Source organism: Engystomops pustulosus, chromosome 1, assembly GCF_040894005.1.
Source record: "Engystomops pustulosus chromosome 1, aEngPut4.maternal, whole genome shotgun sequence".
Taxonomy (NCBI): Eukaryota; Metazoa; Chordata; class Amphibia; order Anura; family Leptodactylidae; genus Engystomops; species Engystomops pustulosus.
Genome location: NC_092411.1, coordinates 143,094,902 through 143,113,724, shown reverse-complemented (window position 1 = coordinate 143,113,724; position 18,823 = coordinate 143,094,902). Strand labels below are relative to the sequence as shown.

Here is an 18,823-nt window from a genome sequence, read left to right as displayed (position 1 = left end):
GAGACATGCCCAGAAAAACCAGGGTTATGTATGAAAGATTGCTTCCGAATTTATCATACATCCCTGGATTTTTAGAGTACCCTGTTGTTACCCTGACGCACAGCTTATACATCATGCCGCATGCCGCATCTTCCCTTCTAAGCTTTGCCATGTGCCCAGCCTGTAGATTACTGTCCCGTATGCTTTACCCGGGAAAACATGCATCATGATTTTTAGGGCGTTTGTCTCCCATGGCAGCAGCTGGGCACAAAATGACATAATGGATATTTTTTACTATGCACTATCCATTATGCACTTTTTCAGGGGTCCACCTGTGGGGTTAAAATGCTAACTATACCCCTAGATTAATTCATGGAGGGGTGTAGTTTCCAAAATAGGGTCAGTTCTTAGGGGTTTCTACTGTACTGGCCCCTATTGCCATCTACAAATCTTTCATGATGCCAAAAAGAAAAAAAAAAGTACAATGTCTGTGCTCCAACAAGTTATTGCCTTTTGAGCCCTGCCGTGTCTCCATCCTACAGGTTATTGCCTCCTATGGGGTATTGCCCTAACCGGGGTAACCCGCAGAATGATTTTTGGGGTGTTTGTCTAAAGTGGCATGAGTTGGGCAAAATACTTTTGTCACTTCAATGGCATATTTGATAAATTGCAATACAATTGTTTCTCTGCACTACTCACTTTGTATTACATTTGAGCCAGCACCTTAGTGGTTAAAATGCTCATACAAACCTACATACATTCTTTGAGGGGTGCCCTTTCCAAAATGGGTTCACTACTTGGGGGTTTCTATTGTACTGGTACCTCGGGGGTACCCCCCATTACCAATCTAGTGAAAACGAAGCTTGAAAACCTAAATTGTGCTTCTTTATTCCTGACCCCTGCCGTGTGCCCAGCCTGTAAATTATTGGCACATGTGTGGTATTGCTGTACTCGGGACAACCCGCAGAATGATTTTTGGGGTGTTTGTCTAAAGTGGCATGGGTTGGGCACAGTACATGAGGCACTAAAATGACATTTTTGAGATAAAAACACAATTTTTACTCTGCACCATTTACTTTGCACTCAATTTTGGCCAGCGTGTTGGGGGTTAAAATGCTCATACAAGCCTACATACATTCTTTGAGGGGTGCCCTTTCCAAAATAGGTTCACTACTTGGGGGTTTCTATTGTACTGGTACCTCGGGGGTACCCCCCATTACCAATCTAGTGAAAACGAAGCTTGAAAACCTAAATTGTGCTTCTTTATTTCTGACCCCTGCCGTGTGCCCAGTCTGTAAATTATTGGCACATGTGTGGTATTGCTGTACTCGGGACAACCCGCAGAATGATTTTTGGGGTGTTTGTCTAAAGTGGCATGGGTTGGGCACAGTACATGAGGCACTAAAATGACATTTTTGAGATAAAAACACAATTTTTACTCTGCACCATTTACTTTGCACTCAATTTTGGCCAGCGTGTTGGGGGTTAAAATGCTCATACAAGCCTACATACATTCTTTGAGGGGTGCCCTTTCCAAAATAGGTTCACTACTTGGGGGTTTCTATTGTACTGGTACCTCGGGGGTACCCCCCATTACCAATCTAGTGAAAACGAAGCTTGAAAACCTAAATTGTGCTTCTTTATTCCTGACCCCTGCCGTGTGCCCAGTCTGTAAATTATTGGCACATGTGTGGTATTGCTGTACTCGGGACAACCCGCAGAATGATTTTTGGGGTGTTTGTCTAAAGTGGCATGGGTTGGGCACAATATATGACGCACTAAAATGACATTTTTGAGATAAAAACGCAATTTTTACTCTGCACCATTTACTTTGCATTTAATTTTGACCAGCGTGTCGGGGGTTAAAATGCTCACCACAACCACCGAAAAAATTCTTTGAGGGGTCTAGTTTCCGTAATGGTATCATTTATTGGGGGTTTCTATTGCACTGGCACCTCACGGGCCCTGCCAACATGACATGGCACTCCAAATCCAAACATGTGAAAACGGAGCTGGAAAATCAAAATTTCACTCCTTCCGTTTTCATCCCTTCTGTGTGCCCAGTCTGTAAATTATTGGCACATGTGTGGTATTGCTGTACTCAGGACAACCCGCAGAATGATTTTTGGGGTGTTTGTCTAAAGTGGCATGGGTTGGGCACAGTATATGAGGCACTAAAATGACATTTTTGAGATAAAAACGCAATTTTTACTCTGCACCATTTACTTTGCATTTAATTTTGACCAGCGTGTCGGGGGTTAAAATGCTCACCACAACCACCGATATATTCTTTGAGGGGTCTAGTTTCCGTAATGGTATCATTTATTGGGGGTTTCTATTGCACTGGCACCTCACGGGCCCTGCCAACATGACATGGCACTCCAAATCCAAACATGTGAAAACGGAGCTGGAAAATCAAAATTTCACTCCTTCCGTTTTCATCCCTTCTGTGTGCCCAGTCTGTAAATTATTGGCACATGTGTGGTATTGCTGTACTCAGGACAACCCGCAGAATGATTTTTGGGGTGTTTGTCTAAAGTGGCATGGGTTGGGCACAGTATATGAGGCACTAAAATGACATTTTTGAGATAAAAACGCAATTTTTACTCTGCACCATTTACTTTGCATTTAATTTTGACCAGCGTGTCGGGGGTTAAAATGCTCACCACAACCACCGATATATTCTTTGAGGGGTCTAGTTTCCGTAATGGTATCATTTATTGGGGGTTTCTATTGCACTGGCACCTCACGGGCCCTGCCAACATGACATGGCACTCCAAATCCAAACATGTGAAAACGGAGCTGGAAAATCAAAATTTCACTCCTTCCGTTCTCATCCCTTCTGTGCGCCCAGTCTGTAAATTATTGGCACATGTGTGGTATTGCTGTACTCGGGACAACCCGCAGAATGATTTTTGGGGTGTTTGTCTAAAGTGGCATGGGTTGGGCACAGTATATGAGGCACTAAAATGACATTTTTGAGATAAAAACACAATTTTTACTCTGCACCATTTACTTTGCATTCAATTTTGACCAGCGTGTCGGGGGTTAAAATGCTCACCACAACCACCGATAAATTCTTTGAGGGGTCTAGTTTCCGAAATGGTGACATTTTGGGGGGTTTTCTATTGTACTTTTACTTCAGGGGCTCTTCAATTACACTGTGGCACCACAAAATATTTGCAGCCAAATTGGCCTTCCAAATTCCCGGTATCGCTAACTCTGTTCTGGACATCGATGTGCGGGGAAACAGCAGCTGACATCCACATGTCTGGTATTGCCGTACTCGGAAGAAGCAGGGCAAGAAATTAGGAATATATATTTACCTCAAATTCCTTCTGAATGTATCCGTTTTAGGGCTAAATTGGAAAGATTGAAATCAAAAATTGAAATTTCAAAATTTCCACTCCATTTTCATATGCTTCCGGAAAAATAATTAAAGGGTTAACAGACTTCTTAAATGCTGATTTGAATAGGTTGAGATGTTAGGTTCATAAAATGGTGTTACTTGTGGGGGTATATAGTACATAAGCCTTTATAGAGCACTTCCAAACTGAATTGATCACCAAAAAGTTCGCATTTTTCAAATTTCAAGAAAATCTGAGAAGTTGCTACTAAAACTTCAAACCTTCTCACATCCATAAAAATAATGGAAACGTAAAACAAATTATGGATATAAAAAGAAGACCAATGGCAAAAGGTTTCTATCAAAAAAAATTTGTGGTATCACTTTTTGTCTAAAAATTATAACATTTGAAACTTTGAAAATAGTCATTTTTTTCAAATTTTTCCTAAATTTTTGAATTTTTACCCCCCAAAAAAGGAACGGATCACTGAAATGACACTACTAACATAAACTACAATGTCTCACGAGAAAACAATCTCAAAATCACAGAGATATCTTAAAGCGTTGAAAAGTTATTACCACAGGAAGAGACACTGGTCAAATTTCCAAAAAAAGTTGCGAGCCTTAACCTGCAAACAGGCTGCGTCCTTAAGGGGTTAAAGATGTTCATGTGTCCTTCTTTTCCCCAGTGGTTTGTATAAATCAGCTTTCTGTCCTGTATCCATCCACAGCTGAGAGATAAAGGAAGCTGAAAAAGTGTTGAAAGACTTATAGGGGTATTCTCATTACAGCAAATTAATGTCATTCTTTTTTATTATAAAAAGTTATACAATTTTCCAATAAACTTTCTGTATCAATTCCTAACCGTTTTATAGATCTCTTCTTGTTGTCCTTCTATGAAAAGCTTCTATGTTTACTACCAGTGGTAAGAAATCTGTCTATGGTCACACAGGTGCAAGGCTCATTATACCACACAGCTCTGATTACACTCTATAATATAATGAGCTGTGCACCTGTGTGACCATGGTCAGATTTCTGTCTACTAGTTCCAAACATAGACATATTCCATAGAATGACAGCAAATAGAGATCTAGAAATCTATGAGGAATTGATACAGAAGTATATTGGAAAATTGTACAACTTTTCATCATAAAAACAATAACAACTATTTGCTGAAATTGGAATACCCCTTAAACTCTTTACATACAGTCCCTGGATAGTCTAATCACCTCAGAGAGATGAATCATCAAGAGAATTTTTTTTGGAATGGAAAGAGTTAATATTTAGCTGGATTTCCTTAACTGTAAGCTGTGTATACAATACACTGGGGTAAGAAGGTGAAGAAAAACATAGAATCCGATTTACTAATGTATAGTATGTGACAAAGTTTACTGTTCTCACCTGCTGTATTAATTTCTGGAATATAAAAAGAATTGGCCTCAAAGGTTTATATATGCTTTAATAATACAATCAGATTAGGGTCTATGGGACATTGTAGAAGTTCATCTACTCTTTATTTCATACTTACATGGAAAATACCTTTTGAGGAAGAAGTATTATTTCCAAGGTGGTTTACCTTGTTTTTACATGGTCTCTTTTATATATTGTATATTGAGGAATTAACAAATAAGAAATCTTCTGATGCTTTCATAAATGTCAAAATATATGCTTTTCCGATCGAAATTTGTTTAGTTAAGGACCATCAGGAGAAATATTGGTCATCTGTCATCACTCAACTATTGTTTAAAGTTGCACCTCACCAGTTTCCTGTTCTGTTCATCTATGGTAAAGCCTTTGCACATAACAGTAAATGCTGTCAGCTACATTTCTGGTAATTGTCCCTACCTTTTTTGCACAAATACAGAATGAACAGTTAAATTGAGGTAGAGAAGTCAAATAATATCAGTATAATGTTCACAGCGCACATAGAAGACTGTGCAGCGCACAATAGGAACAAAACAGTTATGAAATGGTTGGTTGGAAACCAACAAAGTTCAAAAGATCCCATTGTCTGTAGGGGTTCTATTGGGCAGCTGTTTAGGGTTCATTTTTGACAGGATCCAACAGAGCCAAACAGAACTTCAGACAAAGTTGTGAGCCTAGCTGTAAAGACTTTGGTCCTTTGAGATGATTGTAGCAAAACCTTATTGTTAACTCGGTTCATTAGGGACTTCCACTGTAACAGGTCAACATTAAGGGGATGGGAACACAAAGACTAAAGAGTAATCCTGCCAAAGTATATTGTAAGGTCTCCTCAGTAAGGTTATTGTATATAAAGAGAGATTGTTTTATTATGTGAGGTAAAGATCATTCCACGGTACACAGATCATGAAACAAAACAACATTAATAATTTGTACTTGTTGCTTGTTATTTTATTTGTTGAACACGCTATATAAGGCTGACAGATTTGTTTGGTACCATAACATGGAGAAGACACGAGCACACATAATATTCTTCAAAGATTTCTCATCCATGTAGTCTGAGCCAAAATTACAGCTACATTGACTTACATATTTATGTTTTAGTTTTAGGCAGAGGCATCGCCTGCAGCCGTTTGAGTTCAACAACCTCTACACATTGTTAACACAAAAAAGTATAATCATAACTAGTAATTTATCTGTCATTAGTTGTGTATAGGTAGAGAAGTTATATTTTAATAATATGTATTCTGCAAAGAATTACCACAGATGAATATTTAGATACTTAAAAATCCCTTAGATATGGTTTATGAAAATTTGGTGTTGTTTCCCTTATAAATGTATTCATACTGAAATATGTTCAGCACCCTTCTATAAATGTAATGTTATGGTGATGCTAATCTGTTGTAGGAACCATACAGATAAACACCATGTTACTGTTAATATGGATTAAATTTGCCATTATAAATTCTTTTTGCCTGGTATAAATACAAATAATTAAGAATTTGCTTCTAAGAAACACTGGAAATTTAAATAGCTATTCTGATATACACTCACCGGCCACTTAATTAGGTACACCTGTCCAACTGCTCGTTAACACTTAATTTCTAATCAGCCAATCACATGGCGGCAACTCAGTGCATGTAGACATGGTCAAGACAATCTCCTGCAGTTCAAACCGAGCATCAGTATGGGGAAGAAAGGTGATTTGAGTGTCTTTGAACGTGGCATGGTTGTTGGTGCCAGAAGGGCTGGTCTGAGTATTTCAGAAACTGCTGATCTACTGGGATTTTCACGCACAACCATCTCTAGGGTTTACAGAGAATGGTCCTAAAAAAGAAAAAACATCCAGTGAGCGGCAGTTCTGTGGGCGGAAATGCCTTGTTGATGCCAGAGGTCAGAGGAGAATGGGCAGACTAGTTCGAGCTGATAGAAAGGCAACAGTGACTCAAATCGCCACCCGTTACAACCAAGGTAGGCAGAAGAGCATCTCTGAACGCACAGTAAGTCGAACTTTGAGGCAGATGGGCTACAGCAGCAGAAGACCACACTGGGTGCCACTCCTTTCAGCTAAGAACAGGAAACTGAGGCTAAAATTTGCACAAGCTCATCGAAATTGGACAGTAGAAGATTGGAAAAACGTTGCCTGGTCTGATGAGTCTCGATTTCTGCTGCGACATTCGGATGGTAGGGTCAGAATTTGGCGTCAACAACATGAAAGCATGGATCCATCCTGCCTTGTATCAACGGTTCAGGCTGGTGGTGGTGGTGTCATGGTGTGGGGAATATTTTCTTGGCACTCTTTGGGCCCCTTGGTACCAATTGAGCATCGTTGCAACGCCACAGCCTATCTGAGTATTGTTGCTGACCATGTCCATCCCTTTATGACCACAATGTACCCAACATCTGATGGCTACTTTCAGCAGGATAATGCGCCATGTCATAAAGCTGGAATCATCTCAGACTGCTTTCTTGAACATGACAATGAGTTCACTGTACTCAAATGACCTCCACAGTCACCAGATCTCAATCCAATAGAGCATCTTTGGGATGTGGTGGAACGGGAGATTCGCATCATGGATGTGCAGCTGACAAATCTGCGGCAACTGTGTGATGCCATCATGTCAATATGGACCAAAATCTCTGAGGAATGCTTCCAGCACCTTGTTGAATCTATGCCACGAAGAATTGAGGCAGTTCTGAAGGCAAAAGGGGGTCCAACCCGTTACTAGCATGGTGTACCTAATAAAGTGGCCGGTGAGTGTATTTCTGACTTACTTTTAAATCAGAATGAAACAATTCATTTGCAAATAAATTAAAAAGTAAAATAATAATGTAACAAAGGGTTGGAATATTTAGGACCATGCTATGATACCTGAAATGTAGTTCAGGACCCTCTTATTTATCTTGATCATCTTACAGATGTTTCTACACCTTGATTGTAGTATGCATGGTAAAGTCCGCAAATTGGATATGACTCTCAGCTGGAATATCAGAGCAGAAACTATACAATGAGAACTGCCTGTAAAACTCTGAGACAGAATTGCCTTGAGACACAGGTCTGGAGAAGGGTACAAAATGTTTCTTCTGAATGAAACAAATTAGGAGCAATAACTCCTTCTTTAGCTGGTTGCCCCCCCAAACAAAGTAACTTCAGAAGCAGGACTCTGTTTAGAGAGATGACCAAGGTGAGCTACATAGATTCTGTGTGCAGAAAGTAGATTCCAGACTGCCTGCTATTACTGCCACACTCCATCAACCAGCTCTTTATGACAGAATGGCATAAAACAAGTCTCTACTAATTAAAGGGCACAAGAAAGTCCACCTAGAGTTTGATAAAAAGTACCTTAAAGGGGTATTCCCATTTCAGCAAATTAATATTATTGTATGTATAATGAAAATGTATACAATATTCCAATATACTATCTGTATTAATCGCTTATTGTCTGACCATGGTTACACAGGTGCACGGCTTGTTATAAGCCACATCTCTGATTACTTTCTGTTATACTAATGAGCCATGCACCTGTGTGTCCATGGTCAGATTGCTGTCCCCGGGAAATAGACATTGAAACTTTCTATGGAATGACAGCAAGCAGAGATCTAGAAAACAATGAGGAATTGATACAGTAAGGCCCCTTCTACACTCGCAATGTGTGCTGCCCGGATTGCACGTCCCTAACACCGCAAACCGGAACTCAACTCAGCATGTTGGTTCAGTTCCGGTTTTCAGTGTTTGGGCCATCAAGTTCATCACATCACATTCGCAAGTGTAGAAGGGGGCCTAAGTATATTGGAATAATGAATAACTTATACCACAAGAAGAGAGTGTGTGTCAATAAGGCAACAAATAATATATAAACAAATTATACTTTATTAGAAAAATAACAGCACAAAACCTGGCACAAAATTCATGGACAAGTTAAAAACACTTAAAAAAATGTACAGCAGTACATATGACCAACAACTAGTTGGATGTCCAACTGTACTGTGCATAAAAAATAAAAACAAAATCATTCCAAAATTGTTGTTGTATTGCTTTATATCTCCTAAAACCTGTAAATAAAAAAACAATCAAAAAGTTGGATGTAAGACCAAATAGCAACAATTAAATTGTTGTCTTATCCTGCAATAAATACGGCTTTCTAAAAAAAATTATTAAAGGGAACCTGTCATCAGAAAGTGACCTAATTAGCCACTATCAGTATGATGTGAAGCAGCTGAACTCCTTCCAGATCATGTTTCTTTCATGGACCAGTGTGGTGGCATCACTCAGAAAATCAACTTTGAAGAGAGAGCTCAGCATTGAAGTCAAGCTCTCCTTGCCTCAGAATGAAGGAGATCTGGTTAGTGATGTGTCTAGATGCAGGGCCATCAATTACAGTGAAGAGGGCAGTCTGAAGTGAGGAGAGCTTGACTTCAATGTGAAACTATCCATAACCTAGACTGTACACAACCAAATTACATGTCACTTCACAGTTGATTTTCTGGACAGTGCCACCGCACTAAATGAAATAGACTGCTTGATGGCATACTGGTAGTGGTTTACTAGGTCATTTAATGCTGACAGTTCCCTTTAAGCAGTAAAACCCAATAAAACATTAACCTATACTTTTTTCGAATTCTTTTTTCACTGTAAGCTTTTAATAAAAAATCAAGAGGTGGAATGGCTGTTTTATTCTGTTCCTCTGCAGAAAAGGGTTAATACATTTTTAGCATTATGCCATTTTTTCCCTAAAATGAAGCCATTGGAAAATACAACTCCTACAGCAAAAGAAAAAACTATCCCTCATATGCTTATATCAGATTAAAAAAGAAAAAGTTATGTTTTCTGGAATTCAAATATGAAAAAAGTGCTGTGTCCCAAAGGCCGAAATATGCCTTGTCATTAAGGTGTTAATATAGTATTTGAATTAAATGATAAAGTTCTTTTTACTTGTATACGCCATTACAGAGAGTTCACTTTACTCATTAGGAGCTGTATAAATCTGTATATCAGTAAACTTCTTCTATAGATAAATATTCGATTACATGGCAAAGTTTAAAAGGAAACAGAAGGAGTGTTTTATTGCTCATCATCATTTTTCTTCATTCACTGCAGTAATATGCCTTGCTCCTGCAGTTGGTATGCCGTTGCCTAAGAGCATCACATGTTTCCCATGGACACAAGGCTCTTCATGAATACAAAACATTACTTTTCATCATTTACATTTCTAGTGCAATGTCTGTGAAAAGCACTGAAATAAAATTATACGAAGAAAAAGAAAGTGCATTACAATGTAAATACAGATAAAGTTACTTTGCCCTGTGACTTGAAGTGCGATGTGCAAACATAGAAGAGGTGCCAATGCATTAAGCTGCTGCACAGTCCATATTAATCTACCCTGCTAAGCACAGTTCTTTTCACAGAAAAGAGTGGGAGAACTGTTTCTATCTTTGGCTGTAACCATATGCTTCGAGTCATGGAAACGTCTGTCATGCAACTTCTTAAACTGCGGGGAGAATTCTAATTCTAGAGCAGCAATGATTATAGGGCACTATTATACCCTTATTCGCTTTCTTTAAGTAGATCTTTACCCCAGTTGAGTATACAGTTTACCTCTTCATATTCTTTTTGATTAAAAAGACAGATCTGCAAGAGGAAAGGGATAGAGTCGCAGTCTTGTGGTATTGGAAATATGCATTTTACATGTAGTTCATGTCTGCATGTAAAGTTTATTGACAAGTTATGTCATTATTTTATGACTATGGTTATTATATCGTCTAGTGTTGAATTCATGAAAAGCAATGGTTTCTTTCTAGTTCAGCAATGGATTCTAGGATTCTGTTATATTTTTCTGTTATATAACAAAATGTATTCATAGAGGAAGTTATTTTTCTTTTTATATAGATTTTTATGTGTCCAATAAATGCAACTCTTTACACAATGTTTCTATATCAAAATGTCAAATATGTTGTCAGTGGAAGCAAAAAATCTGGTGTGAAAGTTGTGTTATATTTGCCAAATAAATCTTATAAAATGTCCTCATTTTAAAGAGGACCTGTGTCACCTTTTCTCTTAATGTTAGCATTACCCCAGGCAGGGTTGTAACTTAAAACTGAAAAAATGTTAAATCTGAACTTGGCTCCCAAGCTACGGTATAATATATAGTTTGTTTTTTCCTATGGGAAAGAGAAGCCATATGGGCCCCTAAGGCTCATTGCCCCAGGGATGTTTGCACACCCTCAATTCATGGTCCTTACCCTAAGATAATGATCCTGCATTTGAAATCTAACCACTTGGACTTGTTTTATTAGTCATACTATAATACTGTTTGGTATAGATCAAGGCATGAATGCCCTACCAAGGACTATTCAACTCCTGTAAAAGCAGGTATCCTCATCTTCTATAAAATGTTGTAAAACAGATATAGCTTTGTTTAATTGATTCAGTGTGGTATATGCTCTGTGTTTCTGGAAGCATCATTGAAAATAAAAGAAAGAGGCCAACAGCTGGAAGTCCGAAAGGAAAAAAAATGAAAGTAAATGGCAGCTGCTCCATGGTCCTTGTTCTACACTGTGAGCAGGTGAGGGAGGAGAAGAATTGGTAGGCGTAAGTGATCCTTTATGTTCAGAAAGAACAAGAAGGAACACAGACACTTCAGAATTCCGGTCTAAAGTTCTCATTCCCTTGTACAACTTAAAAGACTTGCAGCAGATTGTGTTTCACACAAAGCTGCTTGTGATAATAACTTCCACCTAGCACATTTCATCCTAAGATTTTCAGTAAATGCTTGTACCAAAAGCAGATTAGAAATTATTGTGGCAGAATTAAAAACTCAAGAAATACGCAACATTAAAACTATTAACAACATTCAACAGTTCTACTTTCTGTTGCTTTCTTTCAAAAAGCAAAGAATTCTGCTGAATTCCTAGAACGAAGTGCATTTGGTGGATCAGATGACAATTATAACTAAGCAGTCATGCTGAGTCCAGATAACCTACTTACATATTAAAATAAGAATATAAAGGTGTGTTTAAAAAAACTAACATAGTGCACATTATCAGCAAAAGATAGCAAATACAGGCGGTCCCCTACATAAAGACACCCGACTTACAGACAACCCATAGTTACAGACGGACCCCTCTGCCCACTGTGACCTCTGGTGAAGCTCTCCGGATGCTTTACTATAGTCCCAGGCTGCAATGATCAGCTGTAAAGTGTCTGTAATGAAGCTTTATTGATAATCCTTGGTCCAATTACAGCAAAAATTTTGAAACTCCAATTGTCGCTGGGGAAATAAATTTGTCTAGAACTTCAATTATAAAATATACAATTTCGACTTACATACAAATTCAACTTAAGAACAAACCTCCGGACCCTATCTTGTACGTAACCCGGGGACTGCTTGTAGTTAAAGGATTGCTCAACTTTTTTTGTAGAATTTAACTTTGAGATATAAGCCTTAAGATACTATGAGCATAGTATTGGCTGTAGAATTCTTTTTTTGTAAATCAAATTTGCCTGCTAAAAAAATACCAGAGGACGAAATATTCTTCTCTTTTTTATCTCAAGCATTTTATTGAATGTTTTTGTTAGATATTTGTTACATTATGTCTAAATAACATCGTGTATAACAGTGCACATATTAGTCATATTAGTTATTATATCAGGATATTATCTCATATATGTTATCTGCTATAAGGTGTCAACAGTGTACAAATATGCAGAGAATGAATTTATTTAGATAACTCACTGCTTCTGTCAAATATAAAGACATACATATATAGACACATTTTTTTTTAAAGAAGCAAATTAAACTAGCATTCTGAAACCAGGAAAAAGCAGTATGGGTAAAAAGAAGTGGCCTCTGCGCAACAGAACAACCTTGACACAATTTACATTCATATGTGTAGTATTTTTGATGTCCTTGCAGCAGATTCATTATGCTTTCTTCCCCAGGTTTCTGGCGCAGAGGACACATAATTCTCACACTCCCCAACAGGACGGGCCATGGTGTGAATGCCAGTCTTAATTAGTCCCCCCCCCCCATTACTATTCCACTTTAATTTCTGTCTAACATTTTCCATATGGATTGATTTAAGAGTAATGATACAAGATACATGATTTCACAATGGATATAGGCTAACAGCATCTCCTAGCAACCCTAACCTCGGCAGAGCCCCACCAGGCTCCGCCGACAAATAATTTATGCATATTACGAGCAAGGTGGTAGGGCTCCAAGATCATTCTGAGTGCCAGTGACGTCACTGACTCTTTTCTCATATCTTGCACTGGGAACTGGCTTGCTGCTCATTGCAAGATTTGAAAAGAGAGCCGGTAATGCCGATGGCTCTCAGAGCGGTCTTGTGGCCGTACCACCTGCCCCAGGATGTGCATAAATTATATCTCAGCAGAGCCTGGTGGTGCTGCAGAGCACCACAGGATAGTTTACATTTGGTATAAAACCATTTTTCTCTGGAATGTGGGCTCACAAATTTATTGGAAATGAAGCATGGAGAACGCGGGGACGGGACGGGGAGGTGAGTAATAATCATCTACCATCAGCTATGCTCATGGTAGATGTTGTTTAATAGACAACTGCAAGTGAATCTATAAATATGGGCCACTACATGCTGCATCACTTCCATGATACGTGGTTATACTTGTTTTTAAAGTTAGCACAGCTTTTAAAGACTGTTTGCCTTTCATTGTAAATGGTTGACATGGTAACCTCAGTCCACTATCCTGTCTAGCCTTTCTACAAGCCTAACATTTCAATAGAATTGTCCTTCAGTAAAATCTGACATCAATAGATCTGCTAGCAGGGACATTTCTAAGTCAGTTAAAGAAAATAGAGGTCAGTGTAAATATAATGACTTGTAATGTGCTGCAGATATGATGGGGCTATATAAATAAAGATTATTATTATAATATTCTCTGAACTGAACTATATTACACCACGGATACCAAGAAAATAAAAAAACCTGTAATATTTCAGTCAGTGGTGGATTAAGTGTCCCATGGGCCCTAGGCTGTTCATACGACTAGGGCCCCTCAGCATCCAAACCAATCTGTACTATGTGCTCTATATCCTAAATCTTGTACTGTTCATAAAAGTAATTTAATGATGAACTTCAAACATGCTTATTTAAGCCAATCATATTCCCAAACTGCATGAAAACCCCCCTTTAAAGAAATGTCCACAGCAGAGCCCCCCTTTAAAGAAATGTCCACAGCAGAGCCCCCCTTTAAAGAAATGTCCACAGCAGAACCCCCCTTTAATGTTATGTCCTCAGCAGAGCCCCCCTTTAAAGAAATGTCAACAGCAAAGCCATCCTTTAATGTTATGTCCTCAGGAAAACACCCTTAAAAGAAATGTCCACAGCAGGGCCCTCCTTTAACCCCTAGGCGCACCAGGACGTTATAGTACGTCCCCGGGGCTAGATGCTTAGCGCACGGGGATGTTCTATAACGTCCTGCTTCTGGCACCGGCTCACGAACGGAGCCGGTACCAGAAGCAGCGGCTGTCAGCTGTCTAGTACAGCTGACAGCCTGCGCTAACACCCGCGATCGGAGCCGGCTCCGATCGCGGGTGTTAACCCCTTACACGCCGCGGTCAAACATGACCGCGGCGTGTAAGGGTGTTTGCGCTGTGGATCGGATCCCCCGTGCCGCTTACCGGGGGATCCGATCCACTTCTGGGCAGCTCCGAGGACTGGAATGTGCCCCGGAGCTGCCCGGTCTCCATGGCAGCCAGACCCCTTCCGGGTCTGGCTGTAAACTGTCTGAGCATGCGCAAGCTTGCTCAGACAGTTTACACTGCTCTACAATAAAATAGTATTGTAGAGCAGTGTATTGAACTTAAACCAGTGATCAGAGCATCACTGGTTTAAGTTCAAGTATGTATAAGTAAAAATATGCAAAAACACTTAACACTACACATTATAATAAATAAAAAATAAATACATAAAAATATAAGCCCCTAAAATGTCACTTTCCCATTAAAAAACTTAATAAAGTATAAAAAACATAAAAACACAAAAACCCCCCGCATATTTGGTATTGCCGCGTCCGTAACAATCTGCATAATAAAATAGAATTGTTACTGGACCCGCACGGTAAACGCCGGAGGAAAAAAACGCAAAAAACATTCCGAAAAAAGATAATTTTTAATTAATACCCTATAAAAAATGCTCTAAAAAGTGATTTAAAAAATGTTATGCACTCCAAAATAAGCCCACTAAAAAGAACAACTGTTCTCGCAAAAAATAAGCCCCTAACAAGATTTATCTGCCAAAAAATAAAAAAGTTATGCATATAAAAAGATGGTGATGCTAAAATGAATAAGATTTTCTCCAAATTAGTTTTTATTCAGTACAATTGAATAAAATACACAAAACCCCCACATATTTGGTATCCCTGCGTCCGTAACAATCTGTATAATAAAACAGAATCGTTATTAGATCCGCAAAGTGAACCCCGTAAAAAACAACCTAAAAAAACTCTCTCTGATAAAGATGATTTTTTATTAATGCCCTTTAAAAATGCTCTAAAAAAGTGATTTTAAAAAGTTACGCAATCTAAAATAAGACCACTAAAAAGAACAATCATTCTTGCAAAAAATAAGCCCTTAAACAGATTTGTGAGGTGAAAAATAAAAAAGTTATGCATATGAAAGACGGTGATGCTAAAATTAACAACAATTTTGCCAAATTACTTTTTATTCAGTAAAAATGGGAAAAAATAAAAAAATATATATAAATGAAGTATTTTCATAAACGTGGCGACCCATAGAATAAAAATAATATACTATTTTCATGGTATGGTTAACGGCCAAAAAAAAAAACACATAAAAATTTTCCTAAAAATTGATGATTTTCATTTCCTCCACCAACAAAGAGTTAATTAAATCTCACCAATTAGCTATAGATGCCCCAAAATTATGTATTAGAAAAGTGCATCTCATGTGGCAAAAGAAATAAGCCCCAATAGGTCCTCAATAAAAAAAAGAAAAAAATTATAGCCTGTACAATGTGACATAGCAAATCTGATCTGCATGGTGCCTCCTTCCCTTCTCTGCCCGGCCGTGCGCCCATACAGCAGGTTACCACCACATATAGGGTATCGGTGTACTCGGGAGAAATTGCGTATCAAACTTTGTGGAGCCTTTTTTCATTTTATCCATTACAAATGTTTAATTTTCCACCCAAAATGAGTGTATTGTGAAAAAATATTACAATTTGCAGACTCCACCTCCATTTTGTTTTAACCCCTATAAAACACGTAAAGGGTTAACAAACTTCTTAAAAGTGGTTTTTCATACGTTGAGGGGTGTAGTTTCCACAATGGGGTAATTTATGAGTCTCGCTATTATTTAGGCCTCTCAGTGTCAATTAGAAGTTGAGCAGGTCCATCTAAATACAGGTTTTGGCGATTTTACAAAAAATGTGAAAAATGGCACCCAAATTCTGAGCCTCATAACATTCTAGTAAAATATGTGGAATCTGAAAAAACCATGCCAACATAAAGCAGACATTTGGGAAATGTAAGTTATGAATTTATTTGGGTGCTATGACTTTCTGAATCAAAAGTAGAGAATTTAGAACGTTGAAAATAAAGAATTTTTCAAAATTTTTGCCAAATTTTGTTTTCATAACTAAACGCAAAAGATTTCATCCAAATTTTTAAACTAATTTGAAGTACAATGTGTCACGAGAAAACAATCTCAAAATCCCCTGGATATCTCACAGCGTTCCCACGCTATAACCACTTATAGTGACACAGGCCAGATTTGAAAAATGGGGCCGCGTCCTTTAGGCCAAAAGATGCTGTGTCCCGTAGGGGTTAATGTTATGTCCTCAGCAAAGCATCCTTTGAAATGTCCACAGCAGAGTCCCCTTTACAAAAAATGTCCACAACAGATGCTCCCTTTAATAAAATGTCGACAAATGATGTCCCCCTTAAATAAAATGTCCACAGAAGGGCCCCTCTTTACATAAATGTCCACAGAAGAGTCCCTCTTGAAAAAAATCCTCTATACTCCAGCTTTTTCTCCCTCGTGAAGTGTGCACACACACTATGATGTTACGTGGCCGCGACACCGCTGCATCATAGTGTATGCACCGAGGCCACAAGAGAAGATGAAGCCATGGGGAGAAACTGGAGGTGAGATTAGCATTTTTTAAAAAAAACTGATGACGAATCTTCATATAGGGCCCAGGTATATCGTCTATATGAAGATCCATTTCATTTTTCATATTTAGGTATCTACATAGCTTTACAATTTGTCAATGAAGTCACTGATCATGATACCATGATATCCTGTAAGAATACTCCTAGACCATAAATACCTAACTAAACCTGAATTCAGGAATTAATAACATGGATTGATGTTTATGCTGTTAATGCACAAGAGCATTGAGTATTAGAATTGGATTCAGAACAGCACTTTTGTATGGATGTTGTTGTTGCATATAGGTCACACAGATTTTTGAGTCAATAGAGGGAGGATCCATCTTCATGGATACTAATCTAATGTTGATCACTGAGAGTAATGTTATTCACTGTGGAGGAGCTGACTTATTTCCCCTGTGGCACCACTGCATGATAATCAAACACTACTTACGAGGTAAAGGAAATCTAACATCAAAATCCAGCATGATAAACCAGGGCCCTTACTCATAGATCCAGGCATTGTGACTGTGGCAATCTTCTTATATTTATTATCAATGGTTTCCCTTGTTTTAAAATCAACCTTAAAAATTATAAATTGATAAAAAGGTTGAGAAAACCCCCAAATGGTAGCATTGCAATTGTCAGCTTATCCTGAAAAATATAACACCTTGCACAATTCCGTACACTCAAGTGTGAAACAAAAAAGGTTTTAATTTTTAAAAACTATTCAAAACTATTAAAACCTATATAAATTTTGTATCAACATGATCATACCGACCCAAAGAATAAAGGGATGGTGTAATTTGGAGCGCACAGTGAACGCTGTACAAACACTGCCCACAAGTATTTGGCGTCAATGTGGTTATGCATACATTTTTTGTGTTGCTTCATCAAATATCCAAAATGTAATTTTTTCCAGCTTCCCAGTGGAATGCTAAATACCTTCACTAGAAAGTGAATTTTGTTACACAGTAAACAATAAAATAACATTTTAAAACATAGACATTTAGAGGCAGACATTTAATTAAAAAAGGGCATCTGGGGTGGATATTTCATTAAAAGGGGGCATCTGGGGTGGACATTTCATTAAAGGGGGCATCTGGGGTGGACATTACATATATGATGGGGGGAATTTATGTAAAGGGGGCATCTGGGGTGGACATTACATATATGATGGGGGGAGTTTATGTAAAGGGGGCATCTGGTGGGACACTTAATCCGCCACTGGACAGACTATAAATGCTTTATAAAATGAGCACATTTTGTATCACTGCAGCTGTTGGCAACATTATAGTATTTATGCCTAACATGAATTTTGTTTATCCCCCACTCAAAAATGTATAACTATGTGCCATATAAATAGTGCAAAATAGTGTCTTACGAAAAAAAAGATATTTCACTATGATCAGAATCAAATTGCTATAGCTTTTTTATTTTGAGTGTGATCGATGTACCAGGAGCCAAAAGTGTATTGACAGATATTCTAATTTACTGCCATGTGGTAAACTTTATTTTGAAAGGAAATGAAGCGATATTATCCTTAGCTTTCATAATACAGACTTTATCACCTGCAAAGGGAGATGATTTTATCAGCAATATATTTATGGATATTTATAGAAGTGCATTTGGTATCATGTAGCTATATTAATTCATGTGACACTCTGCACAGTATTTTCCACAATTCTGCAGCATGAACAAATGGTGCACACATCCAGAGCAATGCAGGGGGCACCAGATTCATGAAGAATGTGCAACACAATTCCCAAATCTGGCGCCCTCTGCAAACCTCACATAGTGCAGTTTGCACTGTTTTTGATAAATGTGGGCCACTATGTCTCCGGTAAAATTGTCACTAACTTGGCTAATATTGGATACTTTATAATATATCTATCAGAAAAAAACTTCTTATCTGTCCACTTTCT

The 18,823-nt window shown here is 38.2% G+C and overlaps 1 protein-coding gene and 1 long non-coding RNA gene across 3 annotated transcripts in view; one reads left to right on the top strand and one right to left on the bottom strand.

The window, feature by feature from the left end:
* Window positions 1-12,727, top strand: part of LOC140134677 (uncharacterized) — a 55,277-nt gene extending 42,550 nt beyond the window's left edge. The window contains exon 3 of the long non-coding RNA XR_011856373.1: window positions 12,687-12,727. This is a non-coding gene — a long non-coding RNA (uncharacterized lncRNA). The remainder of the gene's footprint in view (window positions 1-12,686) is intronic.
* Window positions 1-18,823, bottom strand: part of RNF38 (ring finger protein 38) — a 185,643-nt gene that overhangs the window by 70,993 nt on the left and 95,827 nt on the right. The window lies entirely within an intron of this gene.